Source organism: Lampris incognitus, chromosome 10 (assembly GCF_029633865.1).
Source record: "Lampris incognitus isolate fLamInc1 chromosome 10, fLamInc1.hap2, whole genome shotgun sequence".
In the NCBI taxonomy this organism is placed as follows: Eukaryota; Metazoa; Chordata; class Actinopteri; order Lampriformes; family Lampridae; genus Lampris; species Lampris incognitus.
The window spans coordinates 31,238,534-31,261,567 of record NC_079220.1 but is presented as its reverse complement, the minus strand read 5'-3'; the positions used below and the strand labels follow the sequence as shown (position 1 = coordinate 31,261,567).

Below are 23,034 nucleotides of genomic sequence, written 5' to 3'. Positions count from 1 at the left end.
TACAGTCAATTTTTCGGTTCACTGCCACTGTCCGCACCCTCAGCTGTCCTCTGTGGGTATGGTGACTCCAAAATCGATCTGGTTGGCTCTCTCCAAGTGACTGTCCGCTATGGAACCAAGCTGGTGCCCAATGCAGTTTTTCATGTGGCACGCTGTGGGGCCAACCTGATGGGCCTGGACCTGTTCTCCGCTCTGGGGTTCTCCCTCTTAGACACAAGGGGGGCAGCAATCCTGACTGTCGCCACACCTTGGCAGCAGAAGTGGCCATCGCTGTTTATGGGGCTGGGCTGCCTCTCCACCTTCACCCATCAACCTCTCCTCAACCCTGCTGTGAAATCTGTCATCCAACCACTGCGCCGCATCCCGTTGGCTCTCCGTGATGGGGTCTCCGCCGAGCTGCAACAACTGCTGGAAGCTGGCATCATTGAACCGGTGGACGCGTCACCTTGGGTCTCAAACCTCGTGGTGGCTAAGAAGAAGTCGGGGGGCCTGCGTGTCTGCGTCAATCTACATGCAGTAAATAAGGCAGTGGTCCCTGATAAGTATCCACTGCCCACCTCAGAAGAACTCACTGCTCAGTTCTATGGCTCTGAGGTGTTCTCCAAGCTCGACCTCAGACAGGGGTACTTACAGGTGCCCCTCCACCCCAGCAGCCGAAACCTCACAGCCTTCGTGACACATGCAGGAGTGTTTCGCTACACCAGGATGCCTTTCGGTCTCAGCTCCGCCCCTAGCTGCTTCCAGAAAATCATGGTCTCCGTGCTGGCTGGCATACTGGGCGTGGCCATTTATCTGGACGATATAGTGGTACACGGGCCCACCAGTGAAATCCACGACATTGCCTTAACATGGTCTTCGCAGCCCTGTCCAAGCACAAGCTAACTCTCAATACTGAGAAATGTGTCCTCTCTGTGCCAGCCATCGACTTCGTGGGGTTCCGGCTGTCAGCGAGCGGTGTAACTCCACTACAATCCAACGTGGACGCCATTCAGGCCATCCCTGAGCCCAGCTCGGCCGCCCAGGTCGCCTCCTTCCTGGGTATGACAAGTTACTACCTGAGGTTTCTTCCCCAGTACTCTGCGACCACAGCCCCCCTGCGCCAGCTGCTGCGTAAGGACGAGCCATGGGTGTGGTCAAAGGCATGCAGTGACGCTGTGCGTGATCTCAAGACTCAACTGACTTCACCACCAGTGTTGGCTCACTTCGACATCTCCAGCTCCACCTTTGTGACCTGTGACGCATCAGCCACAGCGATAGGGGCTGTGTTGTCTCAAACCCAGAACGGTGTGGAGAAGCCCATTGCCTTCGCCTCCCGTGCCCTCAACCTGACCGAGCAGCGGCACTCCGTGGGTGAGCGTGAGGCGTTAGCCTGTATCTGGGCTTGTGAAAGGTGGCAACTCTACCTCTATGGCCGCTCCTTCACCCTCAGGACAGATCACCAGGCCCTGACAGCGCTGCTGTCCACATCTGGGACAGGCCACAAACCCCTGAGGCTGCACCGCTGGTCTGACCGCCTCCGCCAGTACAACTTCAGCCTGCAGTTCACCCCAGGCAGAGACAATGTTGTCGCCGACCTGCTCTCTCGCTCTGTCTCCACCCCAGCTCCACAGACGGACGCTGACTGTGTGGAAAAGGACATTGTCCAAATGCTACACACACCCCTCCAGGCCACTGTCTCTCTGCAGGAGCTGAGGGCAGCCTCCGAACAGGACCCTGTCCTCTCCCAGCTCCGCACCTACATCCAGAACGGCTGGCCTCACAAGGTCCCAGAGGAGCTGGCTGCGTTCGCCCGAGTCAGACAGGAGCTCTCCTGCTGGAACGACACCTGCGTGGCACGTGGGTTTTGCACAGTGGTCCCAGCTGCTCTCCGTGCACGTATTTTGAATACGGCGCATGAAGGCCACCTGGGCATTGTGAAACTGAAACAGCGCTGCCGAGACCTGGTGTGGTGGCCGGGGATAGACAGAGATATTGAGGCTCTGGTGAAGGACTGTTCTGCCTGCCTTGTGAGTGGCAAGACTGGCCACCAGGCTCCCCCACCCCTGCAACCTCTCGCCTGGCCCTCTCAGCCCTGGGAACACCTGCAGTTGGACATTTGTGGTGAGATCCATGGAGTTCCCCACCACCAACGCTTCATGGTGGTCGCCTACGATCTACACTCAAAATGGCCTGAACTCACCACTTCCGGCACTGTGACCTCACAGATCATCATCGACTTCCTGGACTCTCTTTTCTCTCGCTGGGGCCTCCCAAAGGCCATCACCACTGACAACGGCCCTCAGCTGGTCTCTGCTGAGTTCACTGCTTATCTCGAAAGCAAGGGCATCCGTCATATACGCACTGCGTACTACCACCCCCAGGCCAATGGCGGCGTTGAACGTTTTAACCAGTCACTGAAGAACGGCCTCAGAGCACACATGGCCCAAGGGTGCTCTTTCACGCAGGCCATCCGTCACACTCTGCTGCACTATCGGGCCACACAGCACTCGACCACAGGCGTCTCCCCAGCCTCTCTCATGCTAGGCCGGGAACTGTGCATGCCCCTTGACAGGCTCTGCCCCTCCACACCTCAGGCACCTCCCTCTGGGGTCAGAGCCTCAGTCACTCGTCAGCAGACGCGGATGAAGCAACGGTTTGACCAGTCAAAACGAACCAGGGTGCCAGACATCAATGTGTCAGACTGGGTCAGGGTCCGCAGGCCCCACAGGGACAATAAAATGGCTTCATACTGGTCCTCTCCTCTCCAAGTCACCCGTCAGCTGGGCCCAGCCACTTACCTCCTCAGCGATGGCACTCGGTGGCACTCCAGTCGTCTACGGAAGGTGTCAGCTCCGCCACACACAGCTGGTGACACAACCATAGCCATTCCCTCAGCATGGCGAGACGCCCCGGGGCTTCATGCAGCTCCTACACGGGCCCCAGACATTTCTGGGCCTCAGCTTCCCCTGCCATCTCCCTCCCCACCTCGGCCTGCCCAGCCTCAGGCTGCCCCGCGACCTGTTCGCACACGTTTACGCCCTGGCCACCTAGAGGACTTTGTGTCAACCTTTCATGTTTGAAATCCTGCCGGGGGGGGGGGGGGAATGTTATGTATGCACACATCGACAGTGCTGCATTTGATTTGGTGCTGTTCTATTGTGCTGGGATCGATTGGTGATGCCTGCGGGCTCTGGGTTGTTTGATCGGGTCTGCCTTTGATGCTGGGTCAGTCTAAATAAAGAATGCCACGGAGAGGTTGTGTCGAGCGACAGCGCTGTGTCCTGACGTGATTTAAAAATACAATAGTTTGTAAAGGCATTACATGCAAGAATGGTATTCATGATGGTCTTGAAGAAGACTCAGATATTGACTTGTGAAGCATTTGACATGGATTTTCTCTGACTATTGCAACTATTGTAATAAAGGCAAAAAAAATATATGCAAAAGTTGGCATGGCAGTTATTCCACTAAGGAGTAGATCTAGAGAAAATTAAATGCTAGCAATCAACTCAGAATCATGAAAAAAGTAAGTCTATAGCATTGCTGTGATTTGTTATGATACAAAATTATTTATCTAAATCTTTTTCAAAAAATCACCCTCACCCGGACTCCCCCACTTCCTCTCTATTTTACTACAATATTTTCAAAACAAAAAATGAAAATAAAAGAATAGATGAATTAAAGAACAAGGGTCTCTCACTGGGAGGGGGTGGATGGAAAGGGCTTTAAGAACGGAATAAAAAAATAAAAAGAATAAAAAATAAAAAATCTTTTAAAAATCATAAAAAAATCACACGAGTGAGTTAGAGACTTACCCCAAGAGACTTTTTTGTTCAGAAAATTATGTACAAAAATGTTTTGGTAGCCTTTTTTCCTAAACCGGAAGTTGATTTTTTTTAATACTGGTGTCAATACCCCAAATTTGATCAGGTTTTTTCAGGGTTTCCCCCTGGAGTTGAATTTCAACATTTTAATACATGTTATTACACACCTCTATGAACACATTCATGAAGAAATTTCTTCGTAATGCTTTACTTCCCAGATTTTCCTAATTTTCCCTCACTAATAGGAAGGTGTTCAGAAAGGCTACTTCCCTTCTGGAGCGCCAAGGTCACCCACTTCAGCCAGAGTTTGAGCTGTTACCCTCAGGTCGTCGGTTGAGGATGCCCTGTATTAGGACTAAGACATACAAGGCTTCCCTCGTCCCCACTGCCATTCAATTGTTAAATAGTAGACAGTATGCATCTGTTGTCTGCAGATCGCTTGTCTCCATGGTCTGACTATTTGAACTCCTTTGATTCTCAATGCCCGCTATGTCCTGTTGTTTTGTTTTTGTTTCTTGTTTTTTTTTTTGTCCATGTGTCAGTTCTGCTTTAGTGTTTGTATGTTTTGTTTTGTGAGGGTTTTATATATACTGGCTGCAAACTAATTTCCCTGAAAGAGACAATAAAGATACTTTAACTTTAACATCAATGGACCATTGAGTACCAAAAGTGTGCAGCTTTTCATTTGCTACACCAGGTGATTTCACTGATCAGTGCACCTTCAACCAAACATGACAGACTCATTAAGAGCACCAGGTGTACACTTGGCACTCCATGGCATATGCTTGCATTAGTCTGCTTTACAGTGACCTACAGGGCTTTCACACTTGTCCACTCTGTCATGGATGGACTTCATGAAGCCGGTTGCCTGAATTCCAGAAATCTGGTAAGTGACTTGTTCCTTTGTGATCAGATGAATTGATGCAACATAGAAACAACCAGCAAGAGCACTTAATAGCAGGTGTTCATTTGGTCAATTTTATAAACATGGATGCATCACGATACTGATCCCGGGCCCTTTTCCAAAGGCAATGACGAGGAGGAGTTTATTTTTCCCGTTCAAAAATGTTCCATAAGTCGTTATCGCCCATGTAGATACAGCAGTGTGGATGAAAGAGCCATCCTATACTGGACCTTCCACTGGTCCATTGTTTTAATCATATGCGCTGTAGCGAGCTTTTCAGCAATCCTCTTGTGAATATACTTGTTTTTCACAAACCCCTTCAGTGTTTTTGAATATTTCCCTCCCCCCAAACATCAAGAAATATGCTTATGCCATCATGGGTCAAAGACTCTGCGGCCATATGTGCCATGCCTCTATTATTATCAGCTATCAGCTATCCCGTTAAAAATAATTGTTTTTGTCTCTTTACGGCTGCTAAGGAAACCAACTCTCTGATGGACTCATCCAGATACCTTGCCATCCATATGAATTCACTAGCCTTCACCTAAAAATGCAGAGAGTAGTGGACTGATGTGGAGTCATTCCATGGTGTGAAACCCCTTCTAGTGGAAATTATATTTGGAACATACACAGTCATACTACATAGACATATTACACACCAAGACTAACATCAACCATGGCACAAAAAACCCCCCAAAAAACAAAACACACACACACATACATGGACTTTTAAATTGCTGAATAGGTACGTAAGATATCAAGTTCAGATTCCGGGAGATCTGGCGAGTGAAGCTCAATGATTGATCATTTTCCTGTGGATCAAGAAATCCTCATTTCCTCTCTGGGTTCAATTTTGTTCCTCCTCTTTTGGCTGCTCCCGTTAGGGGTCACCACAAAAGATCATGTTTCCACCTCTTCCTGTCCTCTCCATCTTCCCATCACGCCAACCATCTGCATGTCCTCCCTCACCACATCCATAATCCTCCTCTTTGACCTTCCTCTTTCCCTCTTCCCTGGCAGCTCTATATTCAGCATCCTTCTCCCAATATACCCAGCATCTCTCCTCCACACATGTCCAAACCATCTCAATCTTGCCTGTCTTGCATTGTCTCCAAATTGCCCAACCTGAGCTGTCCCTCTAATATAGTTGTTCCTGATCCTGTCCTTCTTTATCACTCCAAATGAAAATCTTAGCATCTTCAACTTGGCCTCCTCCAGCTCATCCTCCTGTCTTTTTGTCAGTGCCACTGTCTCCAAACCATACAACATAGCTGGTCTCACAACCATCTTATAAACCTTCCCTTTCACTCTTGCTGGTCATCTCTGGATTCAACATCTTTTTAAAAATATATGTGTATGGTAGCCGATGCTGAGGATACAGTTCATTTGAAAAATCAAGCAAAAACATATATTTCCCTGAGGTCAGCCATTCAGGAAAAAACAAGTAGGTGAAGATACCAAGTGCTACCCAGCTGGCAAAGTTTGGTGGCAGAGCAGTTCAGCTGTGGCTGCCGTTGGCACCTCTAACAACATTACCTAAACAGATACTTCTCCAGCGGTGGCGCTGTTTCCCTCCTCACTGCTTTTATTCCACTGAGCCTGGTCGTTTAACATGTTAACCTGTTGTACCAGGTCTGAAAACACTCTGATTGGATAGATGGATACCTGGCAGAATAGAAAGCCTGAAGTACTGTGGAGGCCCTAGTACTGTTTTTTTTAAGTGTTTCATGGTTTATGTTGGAGTCAAAATTGCAGTGCACACAAATCCCTCAGTCGCCAGGCTTATATCTGTGTATGTGTCATATACACACATTTATTTCAGGTTGTTAAACAGAAAAGGCCTAGTAATTGTGATTGTGTGTGTCCAGGTAAATACAGCAAAAACGGTTTGTCCACAAGACACACAGTATTGAGATAACAGCAGAAACTTAGCTGAGGGGGTATAGCTCAGTGGTAGAGCATTTGACTGCAGATCAAGAGGTCCCGAGTTCAAATCTGGGTGCCCCCTAAACATTTCGGCTTACAATCGTTATCATATTTCATAGTTTGTAGTTGCCTGGCTTCGTAACTTGACGTTGGTCAATAAAAAAAAAGGCTTGATAGACTCATCAAATGGTCTAGTAAGATGTCAGGGAGAAGTTAAGCCCAGCTTACCAACTTTTATAATAGGAAGGTGTTCAGAAAGGCTACTTCCCTTCTGGAGCACCAAGGTCACCCACTTCAGGCAGAGTTTGAGCTGTTACCCTCAGGTCGTCGGTTGAGGATGCCCTGTATTAGGACCAAGAGATACAAGGCTTCCCTCGTCCCCACTGCCATCCAATTGTTAAATAGTAGATAGTATGCATCTGTTGTCTCCATGGTCTGTATCTTTGAACTCCTTTGATTCTCATTGCCCGCTATGTCCTGTTGTTTTGTTTTGTTTTGGTTTTTTTGTCCATCACCGATGTGTCAGTTCTGCTTTAGTGTTTGTATGTTTTGTTTAGTGAGAGTTTTATACATACTGGCTGCAAACTAATTTCCCTGTAAGAGACAATAAAGATACTTTAACATCAATGGACCATTGAGTACCAAAAGTGTGCAGCTTTTCATTTGCTACACCAGGTGATTTCACTGATCAGTGCACCGTCAACCAAACAAGACAGACTCATTAAGAGCACCAGTTGTACACTTGGCACTCCATGGCATATGCTTGCATTAGTCTGCTCTTCAGTGACCTACAGGGTTTTCACACTTGTCCACTCTGTCATGGATGGACTTAATGAAGCCGGTTGTCTGAATTCCAGAAATCTGGTAAGTGACTTGTTCCTTTGTGATCAGATGAATTGATGTAACATAGAAACAACCAGTAAGAACACCTGCACTTAACAGCAGGTGTTCATTTGATGAATTTTATAAACATGGATGCATCACGATACTGATCCCGGGCCCTTTTCCAAAGGCGATGACGAGGAGTATTTTATTCTTCCTGTTCAAAAATTTTCCGCAAGTCATTATCACCCATGTCAATAGAGCAGTGTGGGTAAAAGAGCCAACCTATACTGGACCTTCCACTGGTCCATTGTTTTAATCATATGCACTGTGGCGAGCTTTTCAGCGAGCCTCTTGTGAATATACTTGTTTTTCACAAACCCCTTCAGTGTTTTTGAATATTTCCCTCCCCCCAAACATCAAGAAATATACGTATGCCCTCATGGGTCAAAGACTCTGCGGCCATATGTGCCATGCCTCCATTATTATCAGCTGATCATTAGAAAAATTGTTTTTGTCTCTTTACTGTTGCTAAGGAAACAAACTCTCTGATGGACTCATCCAGATACCTTGCCATCCATATGAATTCACTAGCCTTCACCTAAAAATGCAGACAATACTGGACTGATGTGGAGTCATTCCATGGTGTGAAACCCCTTCTAGTGGAAATTATATTTGGAACATACACAGTCATACTACATAGGCATATTACACATCAAGACTAACATCAACCATGGCAAAAAGAAAAAAAAATACACATACATGGACTTTTAAATTGCTGAATAGGTACATAAGATATTAAGTCCATCTTCCTGGAGATCTGGCAGGTGAAGCTCAATGATCGATCATTTCCCTGTGGCTCAAGAAATCCTCATTTCATCTCTGGGTTCAATTTTGTTCCTCCTCTTTTGGCTGCTCCAGTTAGGGGTCTCCACAGAAGATCATCTGTTTCCACCTCTTCTTGTCCTCTCCATCTTCCCCTGTCATGTCAACCATCTGCACGTCCTCCCTCACCACATCCATAATCCTCCTCTTTGACCTTCCTCTTTCCCTCTTCCCTGGCAGCTCCATATTGAGCATCCTTCTCCCAACATACCCAGCATCTCTCCTCCACACATGTCCAAACCATCTCAATCTTGCCTCTCTTGCATTGTCTCCAAACCGTCCAACCTGAGATGTCCCTCTAATATAATCGTTCCTAATCCTGTCCTTCTTCGTCACTCCCTATGAAAATCTTAACATATTCAACTCTGCCACCTCCAGCTCATCCTCCTGCCTTTTTGTCAGTGCCGCTGTCTCAACATCATACAACATAGCTGGTCTCACAACCATCTTATAAACCTTCCCTTTCACTCTTGCTGGTCATCTCTGGATTCAACATCTTTTTAAAAATATATGTGTATGGTAGCCGATGCTGAGGATACAGTTCATTTGAAAAATCAAGCAAAAACATATCTTTCCCTGAGGTCAGCCATTCAGGAAAAAACAAGTGGGTGAAGATACCAAGTGCTACCCAGCTGGCAAAGTTTGGTGGCAGAGCAGTTCAGCTGTGGCTGCCGTTGGCACCTCTAACAACATTACCTAAACAGATACTTCTCCAGCGGTGGCACTGTTTCCCTCCTCACTGCTTTTATTCCACTGAGCCTGGTCGTTTAACATGTTAACCTGTTGTACCAGGTCTGAAAACCCTCTGACTGGATAGATGGATACCTGGCAGAATAGAAAGCCTGAAGTACTGTGGAGGCCCAAGTACTGAGATTTTTTTTTAAGTGTTTCATAGTTTATGTTGGAGTCACGATTGCAGTGCACACAAATCCCTCAGTCGCCAGGCTTATATCTGTGTATGTGTCATATACAGGTTGTTACACAGAAAAGGCCTAGTAATTGTGATTGTGTGTGTCCAGGTAAATACAGCAAAAACCGTTTTGTCCACAAGACACACAGTATTGAGATAACAGCATTAACCTAGCTGAGGGGGTATAGCTCAGTGGTAGAGCATTTGACTGCAGATCAAGAGGTCCCTAGTTCAAATCTGGGTGCCCCCTAAACATTTTGGCTTACAATCGTTATCATATTTCATAGTTTGTAGTTGCCTGGCTTCGTAACTTGACTCTGGCCAATAAAAAAAAAGGCTTGATAGACTCATCAAATGGGCTAGGAAGATCTCAGGGAGAAGTTAAGCCCAACTTACCAACTTTTATAATAGGAAGGTGTTCAGAAAGGCTACTTCCCTTCTGGAGCACCAAGGTCACCCACTTCAGGCAGAGTTTGAGCTGTTACCCTCAGGTTGTCGGTTGAGGATGCCCTGTATTAGGACTAAGAGATACAAGGCTTCCCTCGTCCCCACTGCCATCCAATTGATAAATAGTATTCATCTGTTGTCTGCAGATCACTTGTCTCTATGGTCTGTATCTTTGAACTCCTTTGATTCTCGTTGCCTGCTATGTCCTGTTGTTTTTTTGTTTGTTTCTTGCTTTTGTTTCTTTGCTTTTTTGTCCATCGATGATGTGTCAATACTGCCTTGGTGTTTGTAATGTTTGTTTTGTGTGAGAATTTTATATATACTGGCTGCAAACTAACTAATTTCCCTGTAAGAGTTGCCACGCTTATGTGTCATACACACACACACACACACACACACACACACACACACACACACACACACACACACACACACACACACACACACATTTATTACAGGTTTTTAAACAAAACAAAAGCCTCGTGATTGTGCAGTTTCAGGCAAATACAGCAGAAACGGTTTGTCCACAATACAATTAGTATTGTGATGAAAGCCTTAACAGCAGGGGGTATAGCTCAGTGGTAGAGCATTTGACTGCAGATCAAGAGGTCCCTAGTTCAAATCTGGGTGCCCCCTAAAGTTTTTGGATTAAAATAGTTATGAAGTTTGATAGTTTGCAGTAGTGACATACATCAATGGACCATTGAGTGCCAAAAGTATGCAGCTTTTCATTTGTTACACCAGGTCATTTCACTGATCAGTGCACCTTCAACCAAACATGACAAACTCAGTAAGAGCACCAGGCGTACGCTTGGCCAGAGCCATAGAAAGAGAGAGTTACGTCAACTCTGTAGACGTCAATGGGCCAATTATTTAACAGCAATGGTGGATCATGGGAGCCCCGGATAGTTCCAAACAGTGCGACCCGGGGCAATAGGATTTCTATGGCGAAGGTATGTTTCTCGCATTAATCAAAGGTTAATTTACAGGTAAGAAGCTACAGTTGATATTTTAATGATGACTATTTTACAAGCACGTTTGAATCAAAGTAATGATGTAATTGAAAGCGTGAAAACATTATCTCATTAATAATGTTCCTACACATGCGCATAGAATATGTGTCACATTGGAATATATCTATATCAAAATGTAAAAATCTGAAAATATTGGTTAGTAGTTACCAGAAATCGCGGCTAAGCAGATCATTTAAATGACCCGCCAAGCTTCGTTTGGAACTATTCGGCGGCTACATGAACCACGTGACCCTCTCGCGTTCTGACCCCTCATTGGCGTAACTCTCTCTTTCTAGGGCTCTGCATTTGGCACTCCATGGCACATACTTGCATTAGTCTGCTTTACAGTGGCCTACAGGGCTTTCACACTTGTCCACTCTGTCATGGATGGACTGCATGAAGCCGGTTGCCTGAATTCCAGAAATCTGGTAAGTGACTTGTTCCTTTATGATCAGATGAATTGATGCAACATAGAAACAACCAGCAAGAACGCCTGCACTTGACAGCAGGTGTTCTTTTGATCAATTTTATGAACATGGATGCATCACGATACTGATCCCAGGCCCTTTTCCAAAGGCGAGGGCGAGGAGGAGTTCATTTTTCTTGTTCGCATTTTTCCATAAGTCATTATCGCCCATGTAGATAGAGCACTGTGGCAGCGGGGTGTCCAGGGAGTGACTTGAGCTGGCACGTGCCACCCCTGGAATCTGATTGGCCACCACTATGATTGGCTATCTGCCCAGTCAGTCTTAGTTTGAACTCTTTGAGGAGTAAACCGAACTTTCCCTATAGGCGCGATTCAGTCTTAAACCTGAGAGACAGTAATGAGCCAGAGTAGTGTCTAGGCTGCCAAAAACCCAGAGAATAAGAATACGTTTTGATTTGAAGCGGTCAGTAGATACTTGGTTCCTTGCTGCGCGCGAGACATAGATGCTCTACAACATCCTTGAGGGTGAGGAAGGGGTTAAGCCGCCGCGCGCACGGCTGCTTTATCAACCACACGTCAAGAAGTCTCCGGAGGCTGCACGTGTTCGCTGGTCTTGTCGCTGCTGAAAAAATGTGAGTAGACGTTTTGATACACATGCTGTGCCAGAGGTTAAAAACGTTTTAACTGTAGTAAGAAAAAAAGTTTGCCCCGTCTTTTTTAAATTATTTTCATGATAAGGTGGTGCAGGTCTGTCATCATAAGCTTGCTAGCAAACCTGTCATCAACGATGCTATTGCGACAAATTGCGACAAAGATATTGTAACCACAGTGTGATTGGCCTCGGTGCTGCCTGTTGTTGAGTCCAACCACACCATTTGTATAACATTTCACCAACATCTTCTGAGTGATCTAAACAATATGACAAAGGCAAAGACATCTGTTTGTAGCTCAAACTTTTTGATTATGGCGGTACAAACACACAATGTGACCTATGTGTAGGAATTGTTGTTTTTTCTATTAACTGTACACAGTATTGTGTTTATAAGCTGGTGCAACTGTTTTTCCCTCGTAACTGTACAGTCTGAGGTTATATTTAGATCACTGTCATCGAACCTGACTTAAGTTTTTAAACAACTGAAGCGCCTGCATGTTACAGTGTTGAAACAAGATTTGCTGGTTAGGACAAACGTGAGGAGGGTTGTGAGTCTTTTCTTTTTTTTTTCCCAAGTAAGCTAGTGTGAGTTCGGGTTTCTCTGTTGGTAAGATTACTACAGTGTCTGTTCTTCTAACCAACTACACTGTAGCACATTTGAAGTTTTGCACAATTTTCTCAAGTAAATACTTTGTCCACACAGGCTAATTTATTTTAATTTTGTTGGCACTTTATACTGAATATTGTGACTACTTTTTAATGTGTTTGTTTTCTTTTGTATGTATCCTACGTTTGGAGGTACAATTTCTTTAAAGAATAACGTATGGAAGCTTAATATTAAATTTGTATGGTGCCACTCTGTTGTGTTGTGATTGGTAGGTCTATTTATCTTTAAACACAGGAATTGTAACGTTAGTAGTTAAAGAAGATAAGGGTAGTGGAGACAAAAATGGTCATAAATTGATACAGAAAAGGCACAAATTGGTGCATAAAATTCGCCAGACTGCAGGGAATGAAATGTTCGACACCTAAAATTTCCTGGGGGAGGACCCCCAGACCCCCCGCTTCAGGCCATCCCTGCATAAGTCAGCGCCCCACTTGGGCCACCCCACTCAAACAAAGTCCGGACACGCCACTGCACTGTGGGTGAAAGAACCATCCTCCATTTGATGGGATCGCACAGAGAACAACGTCTTTATGCTGAATATGGAGCTGCCAGGGAAGAGGTAAAGAAGAAGGCCAAAGAGGAGGTTTATGGATGCGGTGAGGGAAGACATGCAGGTGGCTGGTGTGACAGAGGAAGATGCAGAAGACAGGAAGAAATGGAAACGGATGATCCGCTGTGGCGACCCCTAATGGGAGCAGCCGAAAGTAGTAGTAGTAGCACAGAGAACAACGTCTTTAGTGAGAAAGACTGGCTGGAAAACTTCAGGATGTATAAAATATCTTTTAAATGTCAAATGTGTGGCAGGAATAAAGCGACGGTTTCTCTTTTAAGACCCTTGCCGGGTCGTTTTATTCCTCTCACCTCAAAACAGGTCACACGAGTAGATAGCGTGCTAACCAGCTACCAGCTAACCGTTTGGCCCCACCCTCCGGAAGTCTCGTATCACGAGGCCCGTCTAACCTCAACTCTTAAAGGGCCCGCAGAACATTAAGGTGAACGTCTCAAGATCGTATGTGCAGCCGCCACAAATGTTTAATTTCAAACTTTTAAAATTAAAATACTGGACCATTGTTTTAATCATACGCGCTTTGGCGAGCCCTTCAGTCTTCTTGTAAATATGCTTTTTTTTCCCACACACCCCTTCAGTGTTTTTGAATATTTACCTCCCCCGTAACATAAACTAATCTCCTCATCGGTCGAAGACTCCGCAGCCGTACGTGCCATACCTCTGTTACTGTCAGCTGATCGTTTAAAAGGTTGTTCTAGTCTCTTTGCTGTTGCCAAGGAAACAAACAAACTCTCTGGTGGAGTCATCCGGATACCTTGCCATCCTTGGCATACATTTCTGTGTATGTGTCATATACACACACGTGTTTATTACAGGTTGTTAAACAGGGGAGAGAAAAAAACCTCGTAATTGCGATTGCGTATGTCCAGGTCGATACAGCGAAAGCGGTTTGTCCACAGAATAAACAGTATTGAGATAACAGTGCTGCCGTAGCCGAGGGGGTAGGGTAGCTCATTGCTACAGCGTTAGACCGCAGATACAGAGGTCCTTAGTTCAAATCTGGATGCCGCTTGTGTTTTCATCACATCTGAACAGCTACTTGTGTATTTGCACGATGTCAGTGAACACAGTTCTCTTAGTCAGCAATTTTATCTTCACGGCAGAGCGTGTCAGGGGATGTACTACAGAACACCCTGTCAGCTTTTATGCCTTTTTCACAGATTTTTTTGTATTGTACGATGAATTATCAAATCGCGTCACATTTTCTCCCTCTATTGCAGTTTGTCTGTTTTTGTAAGGATTAAATTGATCCACTGATCAATGGCAACAATTAGAAATAAAGAATGTATAATGTGTATGTTATGTCTGAACACATCGACAGTGCTGCATTTGATTTTGGCGCTGTTCTATTGTGCTGGGATCGATTGGTGATGCCTGCGGGCTCTGGGTTGTTTGATCGGGTCTGCCTGTGACGCAGTTAAAATAAACAATGCAACGCAGAGGTTGCGTCGAGCGACAGCGCTGTGTCCTGACGTGATTTCTAAACGCAATAGTGTACGACAGAGTTGCTGTAGTATGTACAGGGACAGCGGTCTTCAGGAGGACCTCCTGTGGAGGACCTGAAGTAGAGGACAGCTGTGTCCTTTCTGAGAGCTATCCTAAATCATTATCAAAATACAAATGCCAAGGTATTACGTATGCATGCAAACACACATGTGCGCGGACACACAAACAGACACACGCCTACTGTGTGTGTGGTCAGTATTTCTGCTATTTATTGCTTTGGGATTTCATCGTGGCGGTTCGGGAAAACAGAAGTGATGTCACACCCCTGTGATTTCTGGCTAAAAGGCATCGTAACCAAACGACAACACGTTAGACTGAGAAGTGGACGTGTTACGTGTTTTTATTGATAGTGTAAAAGTAAAGGAAAAACCTGGAGTTAGCTATTTGATAAAATGTGTGAGTAATAAATTCAAAATGGTCTTTTAGTGAAGACTTTCACAATAATGAGATCACCGGTGCCATTCTGGGTGCGCTTGTACAACTCAGATATGTGATTACGGTGTACGGTGTTGTACGTTAAACCCAAACTGAATTATTGACACACACACATGTGCTAGCATAGCATGTTGTTAGATAGATATAAGTAGAGAGCCTTGCCGCAGTCTGGGGTACACAGCCGTAGTCTCTTGACATATCATGCAGTCATTCGGAATGCATCAGGGGGTATAGCTCAGTGGTAGAGCATTTGACTGCAGATCAAGAGGTCCCCGGTTCAAATCCGGGTGCCCCCTGGCTTGACGCTTGGCCCCAAAAATATGTACATACTGAGGCCACGATCAGAAAGACTCGGCTTTCTTTGTACCAATCAGCAATTTAGGAGGGAAAAAAGGTAAACATTAAACAGTGCATGTCAAAGAATATGGCGGGGGTCTCTATGTTGACATTTTGCTTGAAGAATTGCAGGAGGTTGATCATCCAGCCATTCATGATCCGAACTGCTTATCCTGCTCGCGGAGATGATGGAGCCTATCCCAGCATTCACTGGGCGGCACACAGGGCCGACATACATACACACACACAATCCATACACTAGCGGCAATTTAGTAAGGCCGATTCACCTGACCTACATGTCTTTGGACTGTGGGAGGACAGCGGAGTTCCCGGAGGAAACCCACGCAGACACGTGGAGAACATGCAAACTCCACACAGAGGACGAACCGGGATGACCCCCCCCAAGGTTGGACCACCCCGGAGGCTCAAACCGGGGACCTTTTTGCTGTGAAGCGACCGCGCTAACCACTGCCCCACCGTTCCGACGAGGTTGATCTTATTGTAGTGAATTCAGGGGGCTGCCGGGAAGCTACTAAAGGGCCCGACCCGTTAGCCAACGGGCTAACGGGTCGGGCTACCCCCCCTACACTACCCCCCCCTTCGGTAAACGCGTCCCCGCACTTCAGCATATCAGCTCCCTCGGGCCTCTAAGTACACGCGCTTCCGATGGCCTCACGGTCTCACCATCCCACTTCTTACACCAATGTAGCAAATTCAGGGGGCAGCCGGGAACCACCGCAGCCGGGACGTGAACCCGGGTCTGACCCTTTAGTCGACTGGTTAGTGTAGTGGCCCTTGGTGCGGGCGACCGGGGTTCGCGTCTCGACTGCGGCGGATTCCCGGCTGCCCCCCTGAATTCACTGCAATATATATGCCACTTTTCCCCCCAGTGGATTGTAAATAGTACAGAGAGCTACAAACTACGAAGCTTCCTAAGGGAGATAGTTGTGATGCGCTCTCCAATACTGTATGAAAATACTATTGTGTACACTAACTTACAGTGGATGCAGTCTCCCTTACAGTCGGAGGAGAAAACGTTTACATCGGACTTGTTTCACAAACAAAAAGAGCAACATAACAGAAGAATTATTTCAAGTGTTTCAGTTTCCTCTATCTCCATCTAATGAAAGCAGTCTTCAGACACACGGGTCACAGGTCATCTGACAGCGCAATGCCTCCAACGCATGTAAGCCCTTTAAGATGCTTGTCTGTAATTAGTGTGGAGGAAACTAGTTAACATGAGGTGAACGAAAACTGTGTCAGCTTTGTTAGAACACGCATTTATCATACACAAACATGAGAGGACACCCACACACACACACACACACACACACACACACACACACACACACACACACACACACACACAGTTGAATACAAGCAAACACATGCAAAGGCTCGCACACATGCAAACACACACACCCACGATAGTCCACATCCAAACACTGGCATCTCCTCGGGCTTCTGCTCACCTGCGAGCTGAGGACTCATTAGAGGGAGGAGAAGATGGGGAGAGAGGGGGAGAGCTGGAGGGCAGGAGGGGGGGGGGGCTGGGAAGGAGGAGGAGGAGGAGGGGACAAAGAGAAGAGGAAGGACAGCAGGGTGAGTGGGGGGGTCTGCTGGGTGTGATTTGTTTTGTTTAAGCCATTACCACAAACACAGAAATTGGAAACACTCTCACATCATCACCTGGACAAACACACTCAGCAACATCCAACACACACCTCCTGCCTTCCTGACACACCACTGCCAAAATACTGACCAAGAACCAAACAGCTTGAAGACCAGGCCGTCTATGGAGAATGTTGGTGTGTGTGGGTGGGGGTGGGGAGGGTGGAGGAGTGATGTATTGTCAAGGCAACAGTGTACTGTATATAATGAGGATGAAAAAAAGCCCCTGTCATCCCAGCAACCACAGTCAGACGGTCATGAGTAAAGCAACGTTCTACTGGCCGAAAAAGCCAAGCTCTGTGCGCGTGCACGAGTCAGCCTCAGCGTGACGTAGGATTAGATGTTTCTTGTTGTACCTATGGGCATTGAGATGGCACATTAAATGTGTTTATGTGTGCATCTGTGTGGTTGTGTGTGTTCGTGTTCATGTGCATGTGCATGCACAGCTGTGTATGCATGTTTATGTGTGCACCCTCATGTGCTGAGGCATGTTCAGTGCCACTTCGTCTTTGGTGTTGGGTTTAAGAGGCTAGAGGGAACGTTAGAGGAATGTTACAAGGGCATCCAGGTAGCGTAGCGGTCCATTCCGTTGGATACCAACACGGGGGTCGGCGGTTCGAATTCCCGTGTTACCTCTGGCTTGGTCGGGCGTCCCAACAAGACAATTGGCCGTGCCTGCGGGTGGGAAGCCGGATGAGGGTATGTGTCCTGGTCACTGCACTAGCGCCTCCTCTGGTCGGTCAGGGCGCCGGTTCGGGGGAGGGAGGGGAAAACTGGGGGGAATAGCATGATCATCCCACGCGCTACGGCCCTCCTGGTGAAACTCCTCACTGTCAGGTGAAAAGAAGCGGCTGGCGACTCCACATGTATCGGAGGAGGCATGTGGTAGTCTGCAGCCCTCCCCGGATCGACAGAGGGGGTGGAGCAGCGACCGGGGCAGCTCGGAAGAGTGGACTAATTGGCCAAGTACAATTAGCAATTAGGGAGAAAATGGGGGCAAGAATGTTACAAGACAGGACATCAGATATATCTGAGATGTGTGTGTGTGTGTGTGTGTGTGTGTGTGTGTGTGTGTGTGTGTGTGTGTGTGTGTGTGTGTGTGTTTTACATGTACGTGTATGTTATTCTTATTCATGCTGCTCACATTCTCCAGGGAAGTGGCCGGTTTGTCATTACAGTATGTGTTCAGTTGTGTGACAGATTCTGCCCTGAGTCGACTGCTTGCTGCTGAATAGCACATACCTGGATGAACACTGTGCACACACACACCCCTCTCTCCCCTCGTGCTTTTCATGTCCTCTAAAACCAGATTACCACTACCTTTATTACCTAACAAATCATGCAGCAACCTTCTGGTGTTGATGAGTCAACATCAGGGCGCCTTGGCACACGCAGGACTGGGGATGACGTCACGGAGGGCAGGGCACCTATCAAAGCGCAGAAGCGCCAAAGGCTGAGCAAGGGAAGACCGGTGCATGAGAGGACCAGGTCTATAAAAAGCGGCCCAAAACAGAGGTAAATACCAGCGGTGTTCCCAAACGGTCTGAGCTTAAATCACCGTCTGTGTTGCATAATGTCGACAAAAACAAAGGAGCACGACTTGGATAGTGACCTCTTCAACCCTTTGTGTTACCCTGGGATATATGCGCGTTTGTGCATATTCAAATGTGTGTCCGTGTGCATCTTTGGTTCTGTGTGCGTGTATGTGTGAAAGTGTGTGTGCATATTTTTCTGTGCCCACACATGCACACGTTCACATGCAGATGCAGAGCACACTGCCTTCAGTAGACAGGGTAGAAACGTGTAGAGAATGTACATGCTTATGTGTAAGAATGCGTGTGTGTGTGTGCGTGCTTGTGTGTGTGCGTGTGCGTGTGTGTGTGCTTGAGGCTGTACTCCTGCCCTCATATAAAAATGATTTCAAATATTTGTGTTAATAATTATTCATCATTTACAAGTAATGACATTGCTACCGTGTACATATATCTGTGTTTGAGAACAATATTTCCTGATTAATATCATTACTATAACACTTAAGTTAGAGTAGTACCTCATCTTTGAGAATACATTATTGCTAGAGTGTGTTTGAGAGGTGAAACATTTGCAATACTGAGATGTTAGGATGTGAAAAAAACTGCATGAACGTTTTTACAATATTATATTTAGTTACTGATTTTAGAATTAAGCAAACAGCAATTTTCAACTTCTGAGTTTCACTGAAGTTGACCGGAAGGTGTGCTCCAATTATCGGGGCATCACACTGCTCAGCCTATCTGGGAACGTCTACTCTTGGGTGCTGGAAAGGAGGCTGCGACCGATTGTCGAAGCTCGGATCCAGGGGGAACAATGCGGTTTCCGTCCTGGCCGTGGAACAACGGACCAACTCTTTACCCTTGCGGAAGTGCTGAGGGGGGCATGGGAGTTTGACCAGCCAGTGTACATGTGTTTTGTGGACTTGGAGAAGTCTTATGCCCGTGTACCCCAGGGCACTCTGTGGGGGGTACTGCGGGAGTATGGGGTACCGGGGCAGTTGCTACAAGCCATCCGGACCTTGTATAACCAAAGTGAGAGCTGTGTCCGCATTCTTGGCACAAAGTCAAACACGTTTTCGGTGGGTGTCGGACTCCGCCAAGGTTGTCCTTTGTCTCCTATTCTGTTTGTGATGTTCATGGACAGGATCTCAAGGCGCAGCCAAGGCGAGGAGTGTGTCCGTTTTGGGAACCTCCGAATTGCATCTCTGCTCTTTGCAGATGATGTGGTTTTGTTGGCTTCATCAGGACGCGACCTCCGGCGCGCACTGGGGCGGTTTACAGCTGAGTGTGAAATGGCCGGGATGAGAGTCATCACCTCCAAGTCTGAGCCCATGGTTCTCTACCGGAAAATGGTGGCTTAATCCCTCCAGGTTGGGGATGAGTTGCTGCATCAAGTGAAGGAGTTCAAGTATCTCGGGGTCTTGTTCACGAGTGAGGGTAGGATGGAGCGGGAGATTAACAGGCGGATTGGTGCAGCATCAGCAGTAATGCGGACGTTGTGCCGGACCGTTAGGGTGAAGAAGGAGCTGAGCCAGAAGTCAACGCTCTCAATTTACCAGTCAATCTTTGTTCCAACCCTCACCTATGGTCATGAGCTTTGGGTAGTGGCCGAGAGGGTGAGATCAGCTGAAATGAGATTCCTCCGTAGGGTGTCTGGGCTCAGCCTTAGAGATAGAGTGAGGAGCTCGGACATCCGGAGGGAGCTCGGAGTAGAGCCGCTGCTCCTTCGCATCAAAAAGAGCCAGTTGAGGTGGATCAGGCATCTGATTAAGATGCCTGCCGGTCGCCTTGCTTTGGAGGTTTACTGGGCACGGCCAACTGGGAGGAGACACCGAGGTAGACCCAGATCTCGCTAGAGGGAGTACATGTCCATTCTGCCCTGGGAACGCCTTGGGATCCCCCAGGAGGAGCTGGAGGGCGTTGCTGGGGGGGGGGCGTCCGAAGTGCCCTACTTAGCTTGCTGCCACCGTGACCCGACCCCGGAGAAGCGGTTGATAATGACATGCGATGATGAGATGAGTTTCAGTGATATTTGCCCCCCTTAGTGAGATGGAAATCCTGCACAATTGATGTAACTCATTGTGGTGGACACGTATTGGGGACAGAATTCAACCCAGGAACTAAGGGTTAAGTCATGGTTGCCCTGGCAGGTTAACGCAGGGTTAAGTTATGGTTGTCCAGCCAGTTTTCTGGTTATTCTTGCCACCTCCGCTCAGTCGAGCTGTGGGTTTTGTTTGTCTCGCTGATTTACCGTGGATTAAAGAAAGTTGCCTACACGGCTAAAGTGTGAACCTACGGTCTTCTCCGTTACTTCGGCTCTACACTGGTTATGAAACCGCTTATCCTGGAAGCCGTAGCGCACCCCAGCGCTGCCACTACGTAGTAGTACCTGGTCTCGTCTGCTGTTATGTCTCTGAGCGCGAACTGTGCCTCAGCCTGCGCGAACCATGTAGCCGCGGAAGACTCCCAAAACTCCGGCAGTTTAATTGCAACGGCGTTCGTAGCCATAATGTGTGTGGTTTCAGAAAACTTATCCGAAAACCGACGTCGGGGTCACCAGTGTAGAGCCGAAGTAACGGAGAAGACCGTAGGTTCACACTTTAGCCGTGTAGGCAACTTTCTTTAATCAACGGTAAATCAGAGAGACAACAAAACCACAGCTCGACTGAGCGGAGGTGGCAAGAATAACCAGAAAACTGGCTGGACAACCATAACTTAACCCTGCGTTAACCTGCCAGGGCAACCATGACTTAACCCTTAGTTCCTGGGTTGAATTCTGTCCCCAATACGTGTCCACCACATCATCTTTATTCAGCGCTACATATTTGTATATCATTCCCATTTGGTAAACATAACAGATTAAAAGGCTGACATTTGAAAAAATGATGTTTAACCACACAGGCCTACGGTGTTTCGACATCCTCTCCTTTGTTTCGGTAAAGGACTCGGTAACCCACTTATGCAGCTGGATTTTCATTGGGTGAACTCAAGTGAAAGATTTAAATGACATCAGTCTTACCACTAAGGCAACACACAACATGGGACAAACAGGGAGGTGCAGTGTTCTATGTGAAACTGTGCATTTGTGTGTGATTGTGCGTTTCAGTTTGCTGTTGTGTGTGGAGGAGCGTGGGGAGTCAAGTCCCTTGCCTCCACTCAGCGTGTGCAGCAGCAGCTGCAGCTTGCAGCCTCGGTCTGCACCGTAGGGGCCATTCGGTGGTCTCGGAGACTGGCATACAAATGTATAACGGTGATGAGTGATGACCCAGCGGACGGCTCTGCTGGTGCATTTCAAACTCAGGGCATCACGATAGAGAAAGACTGGGCCCTGCCGGAGACCTTAATAATGCAACATTCATTGGGACTTGCAATAAATAAATAAATAAATAAAATTTTAAAACGAAGAAGAAACATAGTTCCAGGTCAATCATTTCAACTATCCTTAAAAATAAGGGTCATGTTGGAGGAGCATTTTTGTTGTTGTTGTTGCTCTTTTCGTGTGTGTGTGTGTGTGTGTGTGTGTGTGTGTGTGTGTGTGTGTGTGTGTGTGTGTGTGTGTGTGTGTGTGTGAGAGGGGGGTTGTAATGCAGTGATCAAAGCATGTTTCAACTTCACAACAACCCGAGGGTTAAAGGACAGAATCCTGATGGACAGTCGGACCCCATCTCTCCTTATAGTCCCCCCTATCACGTCACCTTACTTCTATCTGCAATACCAAGCAAGTGCTGCACGCGCGCACACACGTGTATAAGCAAGTACAACCCTGCAAACAATGAAATCAGACCTCACACATGGAAATGTTGCAGAGAGAGGAACCACATGCACGTGTTCACACTCAAACACAAACACACACACACACACACACACACATTTATTATTTTTTAACATTTTTCATAAATGAATGTTTTTTGTTTTGTTTTTTGCTTTTTTTATTTCCCTTTTTCTCCCTAGTCGTATCCGGCCAATTACCCCACTCTTCCGAGTCGTCCCGGTCACTGCTTCACCCCTTCTGCCGATCCGGGGAGGGCTGCAGACTACCACATGCCTCCTCCGGTACATGTGGAGTCACCAGCAGCTTCTTTTCACCTGACAGTGAGGAGTTTCACCAGGGGGACGTAACGCGTGGGAGGATCACGCTACCCCCAATCCCCCCGGTCCCCCCTCCCGACCAGGCGCCCTGACCGACCAAAGGAGGTGCTAGTGCAGCGACCAGGACACATACCCACATCCGGCTTCCCACCCGCAGACACGGCTAATTGTGTGTGTAGGGACGCCCGACCAAGCCAGAGGTAACACGGGGATTCGAACCGCCGATCCCCGTGTTGATATGCAACGGAATAGACCGCTACTCTACCCGGACGCCTCACTCACACTCACTCTCACTCTCTCACTCTCTCACACACACACACACACACACACACACACACACACACACACACACACACACACACACACACACACACACACACACACACACACACAAACAAAGGCAACCCAGAGCGCTTGGCACCCACCGAGAAAACCAGAGAG

General features: G+C 47.1%; 4 non-coding genes across 4 annotated transcripts; all 4 read left to right on the top strand.

Moving 5' to 3' along the window:
* The first annotated feature begins 6,643 nt into the window (after positions 1-6,643).
* trnac-gca (transfer RNA cysteine (anticodon GCA)) lies at positions 6,644-6,715 on the top strand. The gene has a single exon. It is a non-coding gene; the product is annotated as a tRNA-Cys (tRNA).
* A 2,713-nt stretch (positions 6,716-9,428) lies between these two features.
* trnac-gca (transfer RNA cysteine (anticodon GCA)) lies at positions 9,429-9,500 on the top strand. Its single transcript has one exon. It is a non-coding gene; the product is annotated as a tRNA-Cys (tRNA).
* A 761-nt stretch (positions 9,501-10,261) lies between these two features.
* Positions 10,262-10,333, top strand: trnac-gca (transfer RNA cysteine (anticodon GCA)). Its single transcript has one exon. It is a non-coding gene; the product is annotated as a tRNA-Cys (tRNA).
* A 4,856-nt stretch (positions 10,334-15,189) lies between these two features.
* On the top strand, positions 15,190-15,261 carry trnac-gca (transfer RNA cysteine (anticodon GCA)). Its single transcript has one exon. It is a non-coding gene; the product is annotated as a tRNA-Cys (tRNA).
* The last annotated feature ends 7,773 nt before the right edge of the window (positions 15,262-23,034 follow it).